This window comes from Cebus imitator, unplaced genomic scaffold (assembly GCF_001604975.1).
Source record: "Cebus imitator isolate Cc_AM_T3 unplaced genomic scaffold, Cebus_imitator-1.0 Scaffold32, whole genome shotgun sequence".
Taxonomy (NCBI): Eukaryota; Metazoa; Chordata; class Mammalia; order Primates; family Cebidae; genus Cebus; species Cebus imitator.
The window spans coordinates 1,656,988-1,669,395 of record NW_016107347.1 but is presented as its reverse complement, the minus strand read 5'-3'; the positions used below and the strand labels follow the sequence as shown (position 1 = coordinate 1,669,395).

Here is a 12,408-nt window from a genome sequence, read left to right as displayed (position 1 = left end):
TTCTTTCCAAACAGTTGCCAAAAATGTTATGCAGTATTTCATAACGTAATTACACTTTCAGTTCATGTGTTTGCGAATACAAATTAGTTGTACTCATTGAAATGTTGTGGCAGTACTAGATCATAAGGTGGCCCTGCGGAAGATCTGGAATATGTGTATATTGCTCTTATTATTCCTACCCAACAAAATTAAAACAAAACTAATTAAATTATTGCAATGTCTTGGATTCTGATATTTATTACTGACATTATAAAATCCAAATTTGAAAAGCTCTATGACATTAGAGATTGGGAGAGAAGATATCTTGCTTTGACACCCAACTAACAGAATAAAAGGCAGAAGGGGAGAGGTGAGCTTCCCTATTCCATGTAGCTTCTGGATGTTAAGAGCTCCAGAGAGCCCAGTTTAGCTTTGGCACCCAGAGGTGCCCATGGGTTCTAGCACCCATGGCTCTAGTGGCAATGAAACTGCCACCTTTCCATGCCTGTTACTCAGCAGGAAGGGACATCATTAGCAGAGCTTCAAGTGTCACTCACAGCCTGAGGTAGAGGCGGGTACAGACTATGAAAGGGCCTCACCATTTCTAGAAAATGAAGAAAACTCTACCGTGGCTAGAGCATATGTAAGTTGCAAAATTAACACCTTAGAAGAGCTAGGGCCAAAGAAGAAAAGATGTTCCTGGAGTGGAAGTGGAGGTCCAGGAAAACAGTTCCATGCTAGACAGAAAAAGGGGGACTGGAAGGAAAGGAGAGCATTGCCAAAGTCAGGCTTGCCAGACTTTACATATGTCTCCCTTAGGCGACTCCCATTGACACAAATGAAGTAATCTTAACAATAGAATTTCAGTGACAACAGAAGTTCTGAAAACATGTGGATGCTGGTATTCATCTACTCATTCATTCATTCAGTGAATATCTTTATGAGCTTCAATTTCTGTCCCAGGCTTCCTCAGCAGCAGAGGGAAATATCAGTGGAAGCTGAAGGTGTCACTCACAGCCTAGGTAGGGACAGCAATGAGAGCACAGGTAAGGTACAGAGGAATGCAAGGGCCCCAGCATTTCTCTCTGCACCAGGTATAAACTGGTGCCTAAAATGGGGCTGGGCTCTGCCCCTTGAGCTCACAGCCTATGGGGAATGAAAGAGAAAAAGAAATATAAGCCAACAGATAAAAATGTAACTATAAATTTTAATGATTGCTACGAAGAATAAAACCCAATATAGTCATAGAAACACAATAGAGAACACTTTCATAAGTAGGTGATGAAGAACTCTTTGTGGAAGTGATATTTGAGCAAATACCTCAAAGGCAAGTCATCCACATGAGAAGCAGGGAAAACATTGTGTGTGTGTGTGTGTGTGTGTGTGTGTGTGTGTGTGAAGGCCCTGAGGCATACGAAGCTGCGTGTGTTCAAAGAGCTGAAAGGAGATGAGCCTAGCAGGAAATCAGCTGTGGAGGTGGGCAGTTGCCCAAGATGAGGTGTGTGAGGCAGGGCACGGGCCAGGCCATCCAGGCTTTTTAAGGTGAAGGTAACAAGTTTACCTTTTATTGAGGTGAAGGTAACAATTTTATGTCTTAATTAAAATGCAATGAGAAGATTTTTAAGTAGAGGAGCTCTATGATTCTGCAAGATTAGAAACCAGAAGACCAGAAGGAAACTCTTGCAATAGCCCAGATAAAACCCAATAGTGACTCGGATTAAAGTGTTGGCAGAGTGAAGACAAATAGATAGATTTGAGATGGATTTTGAATGTTGAAACTTCATGGGTTGAAAGATTAGATGTGAAGTCTGAATAAGGAGGTACATCAAAGATAATGCTGTGAATTTTAGCTTGAGCAACTGAGTGATTAATGGTGTTACAGAGATAGAGAAGACTGGGTGATAAATGGTTTTTACTTCAGGTGGACAGAATACTAACAGTGTTATGTCAACTTTGAGATGCCTCTAAGAGGTCGAGGTTCAATACACACACTCTCTTCCCAGAAGAGAAATTTGGCTGGAGTTACAAATTCAGGTGTGCATAACATACAGATAGTAGTTAATTGCATGGGTAGAGGTGAATCACCGTGAGTTCTTGAGAAAAATGAGAATTGAGGGATTCCATCTTTGGGTCCCCTTCCACCATCTCTCTGGGATTTCCCCCTCTGGGGTCCCCTTCCACTCAGTGTGGAAGCTGCTTTCCTCTCCAGGATTCCATACTTGGGTCCCCCTCCACAATCCTCATGGAAACTTTCTCTCTCTCATCTTTTTCTCTTTCTCTCTGCCTAAATAAATCACTTACTGCAAAAACTCTTTAGGGTTTGACATTTACTTGAGAGTGCACTGCGCCATGGTCCTCTCTCCCATTCTTGCCTGAGTGAGAGACAAAGAGCCTGGAAAAACAGCCTCTTAGGGGAGCTAAGCACTCCCATGAACCCCTAAAACCCAGAAACAATTAGTGGCGAACCAGCCAGGAGGAGGCAGTCAGGAGCCAAGAAAGCATGTCAGAGGGCCCTCCAAGCCACAAAATTGTGGTGAATGGAAAAAAATGTATAAGCTTTGCCTCATTTAATTTTCTTGGATTGTTGAATAATCCTAGGGTTAAGTCAGCAGTGTTAGCATCTCTAAAGAAGTATGGCATGGGGACTTGTGGACCCAGAGGATTTTATGGTACATTTGATGTTCATTTGGATTTGGAATACTGCCTGGCAAAATTTATGAAGACAGAAGAAGCCATTATATTCTCATATGGATTTGCCACCATAACTAGTGCTATTCCTGCTTACTCTAAGAGAGGGGACATTATATTTGTAGATAGGGCTGCCTGCTTTGCTATTCAGAAAGGATCACAGGCATCACATAGTGACATTAAGTTATTTAAGCATAATGACATGGCTGACCTTGAGTGACTACTGAAAGAACAAGAGATCGAAGATCAAAAGGGGTCGCAAGGGACATAAGGTAAACAATTCCTGGAGGAACTATGCTGTATCCTGTCTGACCCTGCCCAGCCTCCCGTCAACCAGTGCACAAGTGCGGGGAGGCAGTGCCCAGCGCTCCACTGCCCCGCCCTCTGCAGAGGCGAAGACGTCACTGAGCACTGACGTGCACTTTTAGGATGCGTTTGTGACCTGCCTTCTGGAAGGAATCCCCAGCAGCTAACTATGGCGACCACCATGGAGCAGTGGGTACTGGTGGAGGTGCTCTACAAGGCTCCTGCTTACCATCTTATTTTGGAAGGGATTCTAATACTCTGGATAATCAGACTTCTTTTCTCTAAGACTTACAAATCACAAGAACGATCTGATCTTACAGTCAAGGAAAAGGAAGAACTGATTGAAGAGTGGCAACCAGAACCTCTTGTTCCTCCTGCCCCAAAAGACCATCCTGCTCTCAGCTACAACATCATTTCAGGTCAAGGGGGCTTCTGGTCTTGGAGAATCTTCTCTTGAAACAGCTATCTTTGGTTTCACAATTCTTCTGTCCACCTTGTGTGGCCTTGGATTCATGGCTGCATCTGCCTCCTCCACGGCGGTATACCTGACGAACCCAAAGCCCCTGGAGCACTTGGTGTTTGGATCTCCCATTACCACACAGTCCGTGAGCCTTCCCCATTGCTCAGAATGGCTCCTCAGGCTCTCATTGGTTGTTTCAAAGCTCAGCCCTCCAATGAAGAACTTCCTCAGCTCTTCGGGGCTCTTTAGGAGACTCCGACTTAGACATGATCACAGGGAGAAGAAAGACTTTACTGATGCTTCTTCCATGGCGTCCACGGGCAGAAAGAACTATTAATTATTTTTGACATGGAGTTTCACTCTTGTTGTCCAGGCTGGTGTGCAATAGTTCGATCCCAGCTCACGACAAGCTCTGCATCCTGGGTTCTAGCCAGTCTCCTGCCTCAGCCTCCCAAGTAGCTGGGATTACAGGCATACGCCACCATGCCTGGCTAATTTTGTATTTTTAGTAGAGATGCAGTTTCTCCATGTTGGTTAGGCTGGTCTTGAACTCCCGACCTCAGGTGATCCGCTTGCCTTGGCCTCCCAAAGTGCTGGGATTACAGGTGTGAGCCACTGCGCCCTGCCATAGATACCAATTTTTACTCAATTTTTTTGTGTGGTCAAAAGTGAAGGGACAGGCAGGATGAGCGGCCCAGCAGCCACATGGGCCAAGTCAGAGGTAGGAGGAGGAGCTGTGATCTGTGACATGTACGTGGCTAGGAGCAGGGAGTCTCAACAGGTAGGGAGATAGCAGGGGAAGCTGGGTGGCACTGCGGTTTACCATGTCTTCTTTATCCTCCCAAGTTGCTTTTTCAGTCTCCTGGATTTTGATGTTCTACTTAACGCCCCCATGTTCTTATCCATGTTGTCCATGAATCCCTCCAGAGATAGGCAGGGAAGTTTAGCCAGTGGGGGCAGCTTGTCTCTCTCCCACCTCAATTGCAGGGGAGGGGCCAGTGGCAGCTGCTGGGGTGGCCCTGACAGTTTTCGTTTGTGGGACCTGTGGCTGGCAGATCTGGATGGAGAAGAGCTGCTTGCTGCAAGAGCTGCAGGGTCCTTGGCTGGGTCTCCTTCCCCACCATCTGCAAGCCTGAGGAGCTGGGCAGGTGGTCTTTACCCAGCACCTGAGAGGCCGCCTTCTCTGGCCAATGGGGGCAGCCCGGAACTGGGCCAGGGAGCACTGCTGGAGCTGGGTCAGGCTTCCCAAAGGGAAGGACACCTCCTGCAGGGCTGTGTGCGCTGGGCACTCCATGGTCCTTGGAGTGGAAACTCACTGCAGGCACCTGGGCCTTGTCAGTCCCATTTGTTTCTGTCAGGCTCCTGCTATGGACATTTCCCTTTAAGGCCCTGAGACTGCAGTCGAAGGAAGTGAGGTTTCCCTGAGCCTCCAGGGGCCTTGAAGCAGATGCTGCTTCCCCATTGCTACAGGGGCCCCCTTTCTCCTCCTCCTGCCCCTGGGTCTGTACCTGATCGTCCACCTCCATTGGTTCTTCCGGCTTTTCTTCTGCCCTCACCTCCTGTCCTCAGGATAGGGATGGAATTCCAAGACCTGTTCCCCGGCTCTTGTAGTGAAGGCAGTCAGAGGGGAAACTTGAGTCTCACAAGAGGGATCCTCACGGAGCTTACGTGTCCTAACATCATGGAATTGCATGCATACAGCATGGGTTTCTTCCTTGTGGGGAGCCTCCAGACCAAAGGAGGCAGGTCCCACAGTAGGGTGCTCGTGTTCCCAGGAAGAGGCCACGGGCTGCTAGGGGCGCCATTTGACCTGGCTGGAAAAGAAGGCCCAGGACCTGACTGAGGGTTGAAGAAGAATCAAGAAGAGCACAGGGTTCCCGGGTGCAGGCACCCGCGCAGGAGCTGCAGGGTGAACCTGGCCAGCCGAAAAGACAGCATGCACAAGACAAGCCTATTGCAAATGGCATGGTCGGGGCCTGTGGGGGGACCAGGAACAAAATATGCTTAGGAAATTTCCCCATTTTGTGCAAGTTGTGCATGGATGAAAATGAGGGTCAGAAATGGAGAGGATACTCTGAGTCACCTCCTACTCTGCAGCCGGGTGCGCACCAGGCAGCTGGGCGCTTATGACATCTCAGTGGGGCTGGTGACAGAGCAGGGCGTAGGGTAGAGCACAGGAGCCCAGCAAGGGCGCCTACAGGTGGAGTCAAAGGGCAAAGGGCGAGGCTCCTCACCCATCCAGCTGGACCCTCTAGCCCCAGGGACATCCTGCTCCTGGGGGCAGGTGTGTGGCCCTGGATGGGTCCCGCTGTGGGGCTGTGGGGGGATGTGGGGCTGATCTGCAAGAGCCCTTCCCACCTGGTGCCTGGCCCAGGGGCTGGCTGGCACCCAGTGGCCGTGTCTTGGCTGGCCTTGTCCCCTGGGTTACAGGGCCAGACCCTGCTAGAAGCAGAGCTCAGGACTAGCCAGATCTTGCCAGGAGGGCCTCTTCAGCACCTCTGTGCTGCCTGGAGCCAGGCCCACCTTCTCTGTTGCGGTCCTGGCCTCACCGGGCAGATTTCAGGAGAGGATGCGTGCCCCAGCTTGACTGGATACTGCCCCTTACCACTTCCCTTCCTGGCAGGCAGGGTCTCCACTTTTTACAAATTTGCCTGAGAACTTTCCTCAGGTCATTAGGGTGATCATGACTCAGCCAGGCTTTGAACCCAGGAGTGCGATTCCACAACAGGCACTCTGGCCTGTGTGCCTCCTGATCATGGATACAGCATGTATTCTTAATTTTTCCTGTAGTTTTAGGGTACCTAGCACCGTGCCATATCTGTAATAAGCATATGCACACATAGAAGGAGGTCTTCAACACATAAGTTGACCATGGCCCACTCTGGGCTCCAGTCCTCTTTAAAGATGTAGGGCAGGGATCACCAGCTGTCGGCACAGCACCATCCCACACTGCGCTTCTAATGGAGCCTTTCAGCCCAGATGTTCTTTCTCGTCTGGTGGGAAGAATCTAAGTCTGTAAAGACGATGTTCTAGATCAGCTTTGGTCTATCCTAAAATAAATTCACCAGTGGATTATTCCATATAGATAAAAACCAGTTTCTCTAGTCTTCCTGGATGTGTCTGGAAAGCAAGTACATTATTTATTTGCAAGTTATAGTGGATCAATGTATTGGATTAAAATATGATCAACATAATTTGGTCATTGTGAGCATGCGGCTGGGTCCACTCTTCACCACACATTATGATACTCTAGATTTTCTTGCGGCCAAGAGAAAGACATATTCTTGGATGTCTGGACTATGGAAACACGTATGAAAAACCATTCGGCCACTCCACATCCTTGTATTAGAGAATTGAAACCATCTATATTCAAGGATATTACTGAAAGGTAAGAAGTTACTTCTGTCATTGTGTTCATTGTTTTCTGGTCATTTTGTAGATCTTTTGTTTCCTTCTTTATTGTTTTCTTTATGGTTTGGTGAGTTTCTGTACTGATAAGTTTGATTCCTTTCTTCATTTCATTGACAAATATGATGTAATTTTTTCCCTTTGGTTACTCTGTAGCTTACAATTAAAAATTTATAGTTATGATAGACTAAAGCTGATAAAAAGTTTTGATCACATATGAACATGCTATACTTGCTGCACATTCCATGCCAATTCACAAAATTTATACTTTTTGGCCATAATTTTTATTGCTCTGTTATTTGTTAAGAACTCATTGTAAATATAAAAATAAAGGATGTGCAACTTAATAAAAATGAGAATTGAACCCAAGGTCATGCTAGGGACCTCAGTGCTTACCAACTGGGTATAAGGAGAGATGCCAGCAAAAAGAGATAGAGAAGTGGCTAAAGGAATAGAAAAAATATATACAGTGTGAAGCCAGAGAACCAAGAAACCAAAAAGGGCAAAAAGACAAGAATTGGCAGTGGTAGGTAACATTAAAAAGAGCAATATGGTGGAGTGTGGAGGTGGAAAATAGGACAGTATTAGTAGAGAAACCACTTTTATGGACAACCGTTTCCGGAAGTTTGGTCGTAAAGTGAAACCAGAGCTCTGAGTGGTTCAGTAGTTGAGTGGATGGAAGCGGGTAGGAGGCATATATACATAAAGTCAAGAGATGTTACGCTTGCAGGCTGTAGGAATGGTGCAGTAGACAAGGAGACAGTGAGGACAGGGGGCCAAGTTGTCCAGAAGTCAACATAGGATAAGGACAAAAGAATGTCAATGACTGGACCTTGATAGGAGGAGAGGAAATTTCTTAGTTTCATAACCAAGTACAACAGGAAGAGGATGGGTGCCTGGGTGTGGATGCAAGAAACAGAGACATCTTGACGGTCTTGAGAAAATGCTTCCATTTTTTTCAAGTGAAGCATGAGGCAAAGTCATCAGCTGAGAAAGGGCAGGAAAGATGTAGGAGTTTTGAATAGGGAAGATGACATAAGAGTTTTATCAGAGAGTAGAGGAGCAAGCTTACCGAGGTAATATGGTAGGACTCTGCCAGTGGTGAGAACCTACTGAATGTTGAGGTTGTTAATTTTAAATGAAATCAGTCTGTTTAACTGTGTGAATTTCCCCCATTTATGTTTAGCTGGTCACGAATAGATATAAAAATGATGGATCACTGAGTTCATCCTTGGAGGGGTTTTGCAAAATGATTGCGATGGAAGGTGAGAAGGGCAAGGGAAATCAAGACTGAGCAGAGAAATTGTAATATGATTGGATCATGGGACCTAAGCCAAACAAATAGCAGGAGAGGACAATGAATAGAAAGTGTTAGGATCTATGGACTGGGATTTATAATGTGGTTGAAGAAATTATGTAGGCGGATACTGGATTACAAGTAAGAGACAAGGATAGGAAATTTCCAAGGTTAGAGAATAGGAGACCTCAAGACTTTGGAGGTGATGAGGGCTTTGTTGATGACAGGGTTCGAGGGAGGCAATGGCTGAGATGGAGTGGAAGAAATGACCATTAGAGAACTAAAAAGCCAGTAAGAAGAGAATTAGTCACTAATTAAAAACATCAAAAAGAAGAAGAGTCAGAGAGGCAGAGAATGACGATGTTAATTAAAAATTGTCCAGGTCAGAGATTTCCTGATAGACAGATAGGAGGATCCGGGTAAACTGGGAGGTACAGCCATGTGGTTAGGGGGCTGCACCAGGCCATCAGGGCTGTAAACCATTAAACTAACTCCTCTTTTTAAGACTCGAGGTTCTCTATGGAACTTTCTGACAGTTTGCCTTCCTATGTACAATTTGTCTATAGGAAGAAAACTTTCAGTTAAGGCTGATGGGCCTGCCCCATAAAACTGACAGTAATATTTACAGTAGTAAATTTACAAGTGACTATCACTATTAATATCATCCTTATAATTATCACCAATATTACTTTCTTACTATAGTCCAAATACTATTTATTACATTCTTACTATAGTCCCAATACTCTATCTTGTCCAGTCTTCACAATAGCTACAATAGGTAGAGCATCGTCTTTATTTTACGGAGGAGAAAACTGATTCTTAGCGAGGGCAAGTAGTTGTTCAATCTCAAAGCTAGTAAGTGGCAAAGCCAGGCCAGTCTGGCTCTATCACCCATGCTCTTTTTTATTGGGTTTGTAAGGCACAAGTCAGTGCCCCTGAGTGCAGTTGGCCTGGAAGCACTGGCAAGACTCATGCAGGCCTCTCCAAGAGCCAAGCTTTGGATCATGCCAAATTTACTAATTTGCAACACCCTGTGCAGCTCCTTGGTAGACAGCTGGCCTTGCTACAGAGAAGTTCCCATGTGGCCATCAAAACCTACCAGAAACTTTTACAACTGCAATTTTAAATAAAATCTCAGGGTGATATTTTGATCTAAAAAGATGAAACCATTTTAGGTTATTATTTTAAAGTTTACCTGGAATAAACATTCATTCATTCATTCATTTCATCATTTCACAGCTACTTCTCCCCATCATAGGTCAGATAGTAAGAGGCCCTCTCGTCCTGCAGGTTCTCCTAGGCAGGGTGTGAGAGCCTGTGCAGCCACGTAAGTCTCATCCCTTTTGGACCTCTTTAGCAAAGACTGGAGTTCTAGAAGCTCAGGAACTCTGGCCCTTTCTTCTATTTGGTTCTTGGGATTCTCGAGAAAGGAGGGGTGACTATAACCAAACATTCAAAGAAAGTGGTAAATTCTAGTAGCAGAGTATAGTTTCCAGACATCATCATCTTTAATTTGATCTCACAAAGCAACCTGTAAGGTGGGGAATTTTATTCTCTTTGTATAAATTAACACAGAGTTTGTCCTAAGACACCCAAGTATGGTAGACAGTGCAATTCTGACTTCAAAGCCTAAACTCATTTTACTTCCATGATACTCTTGTCTCAGTCTTTGATGTTCTCCTGACTTCTACACACCCTCCTGCCCTCCCTCTCCTCTGTCTGCCCAGGGGCTCAATCACACTTGCTCGATGCCCTTTCCTTTCTCCAGAGCACTCCACCCACCTCAGCCACTCATCCTGTTCACTTCTCTCCCCTTCTCCTTTCTCTCCCATCCTTTTTGCCTTTGCATTCCTCTAGCAAGACCAAAGCTGGGAGACTGGAGAACAGTATATATTTTGACTAATTTCCATTAACATTAAAATGATATTTACCTCCCTCACCTTCACAAAAGTATTAATTTTTTAAAAGTTTTTATAGATGAGTTTCACTCTGTTGCTCAGGCTGGACTCAAACTCCTGGGCTCAAGATATCCTCCTACCTCAGCCTCCTGAGCAGCTGGGTCTACAGCTGCATGCCACCATGCTCAGCTAAAAGTATTTTTAAAGAAGACCCTTACAAATCTTAATTTACTTCTGTAAATAACTTCTTCTTGTAAAAATTATTACTAAAAATTTGAAAAAAAATATAAAGAGCTTATAAAAGTCACCATAATTCAGAGAAGATGAGTAAAAATGTTCAATGCATTCTTTCAAATTAATTTTCTGCATCATTTATACATAACTGTTATTGTTCTCCTTGTATAACTTGGTGTCCCACATTTTTCCATTTAACAATGAAGTATCTTCAATTGGTAGAATATGTATTACTATGTAAAGAATTTCCCGGGTAAATAACGGATTCTCTGGTGCAGAGAAATTATATGCAGACAATAAAAGCGAACAGAAGCACCTAGGTCTTCCTGGGTTCCAGATCCAGGCTGAGAGGTCCTTGGTGGATTTTTGAACATGTTCTTTACCCTACCCAGTCCCTTCTGCTCTCCTCCCACAGCTGGCCATAGGGGTGGTCTACCTATTCCTCTCTTGAATTCAGTCTATCCCTCACTCACTCCTCCCACCCTCCATACTGAAGTTGAACCAGGACAGTCTCTTTGTCCCTCCAGTTCTGGACAATGATTGACTGGTTGGCCCCTAGAATTCTACATTGGTCCCAAAGTGAAACATCCTTTTGTAACAAGCCCCAATCACAGGAAAATCATTTCCTATCTTTTACTTCCTTTTTCTTACATTCTAAGAAAACCCTTGTCGCCTGTTGGTTTATGTCTTGAAATCTGGGAGTGGGAAGGAAGTTAACAAGATCAGGCGCATTCAGCAAAGCTGACCCCCTCAGCTATAAACTCAAATTAGTTCATGCAAACTCTTTCTCTGGCCTTTCTTACTTCTAGAAAAAATTCTAGCCAGGCACAGTGGCTCACGCCTGTTATCCCAGCACTTTGGGAGGCCGAGATGGGTGGATCACAAGGTCAGGAGTTCAAGACCAGCCTGGCCAAGATGGTGAAACCCCATCTCTACTAAATGTACAAAAATTAGCCAGGCATGGTGGTAGACACCTGTAATCTCAGCTACTCGGAAGGCTGAGACAGGAGAATTGCTTGAACCCAGGAGACGGAGGTTGCAGTGAGCCAAGATCGCACCATTGCACTCTAGTCTGGATGACAGAGTGAGACTCCATCTCAAAAAAAAAAAAAAAAAAAAAAGTCAGAGGGAATTCTGGTCAATTCAAGGCAAAAATTTTGGAGGGGTATATTGTAAAAGTCCCTCTCTCCACCAGGTTTGGGGAACATATGTTCCCCAGCATATGAAGGAAACGTCAAGTTTGCTACAAATTCTTTTTTTTTTTTAAACGCTGTATGTATAGAAAGCATCTGGATGCCTCCTACTGTGAGAAGGCTTTGGATAGGCACAGAGATTTCTTAACCAGTTAAGTTACATAGCAGATGTGAGATTTTTGTCTCAGAACCAAAAAAAGTGTTGGCATTTCACATACTCAGTTGAATATCAAGTGACACCTACCTAGAACCCTTAATCTTAAGTTATTCTCACTTTTTAAGGAAAGAAATAAACCATTCTCTTTCTCTCTAATAGGGCAACCTAGTTATTGGATGCTTCAAAATATTTTAGATCATATTTTATTTCTAAATGAATTCTTGGGGTCAAAATTGAAATATAATTAATAAGTATTCATTCTCCTAATTCCTTACAATGAAAGGTATGTAAATGGTAAACGTCAGTGAAACTAATTATAAACAGCGATACTTCATCTTATTCTTTAAGATAATAATGCAGGTCAGGCACAGTAGCTCGTGCCTGTAATTCCAGAACTTTGGGAGACCGAGGTGGTAGATCACCAGAGGTCAGGAGTTGGAGATCAGCTTGGCCAACCTGGTGAAATCCCATCTTAGCCAGGTGTGGTGGAGCAATCTGTGGCAGGAGAGTCACTTGAACCTGGGAGGCAGAGGTTGCAGTGAGCCAAGATTGTGCCACTGTACTCCAGCTTGGGCAACAGAGTAAAACTCTGTCTCAAAAAAAAAAAAAAAGGTAAGAATGAATATACATATTCATGTGTAACTGTATTTCATATAAAATTTATAGTAAGATCCTCAGAATAGTATTGTTGAGGATATAGATAAGAAAACATGTTCACAGAGTTTGTAACTAGCTCACTCTATTAGGTAGTTTATGAGAAACTGGGTTTTCTGAGTGTTTTTATAGTT

The 12,408-nt window shown here is 44.5% G+C and overlaps 1 protein-coding gene across 1 annotated transcript in view; it reads right to left on the bottom strand.

Annotated features, from left to right (window-relative positions):
* The window catches only part of SPAG17 (sperm associated antigen 17), a 246,270-nt gene that overhangs the window by 157,971 nt on the left and 75,891 nt on the right, over window positions 1–12,408 (bottom strand). The gene's annotated exons all lie outside the window — the stretch shown is intronic.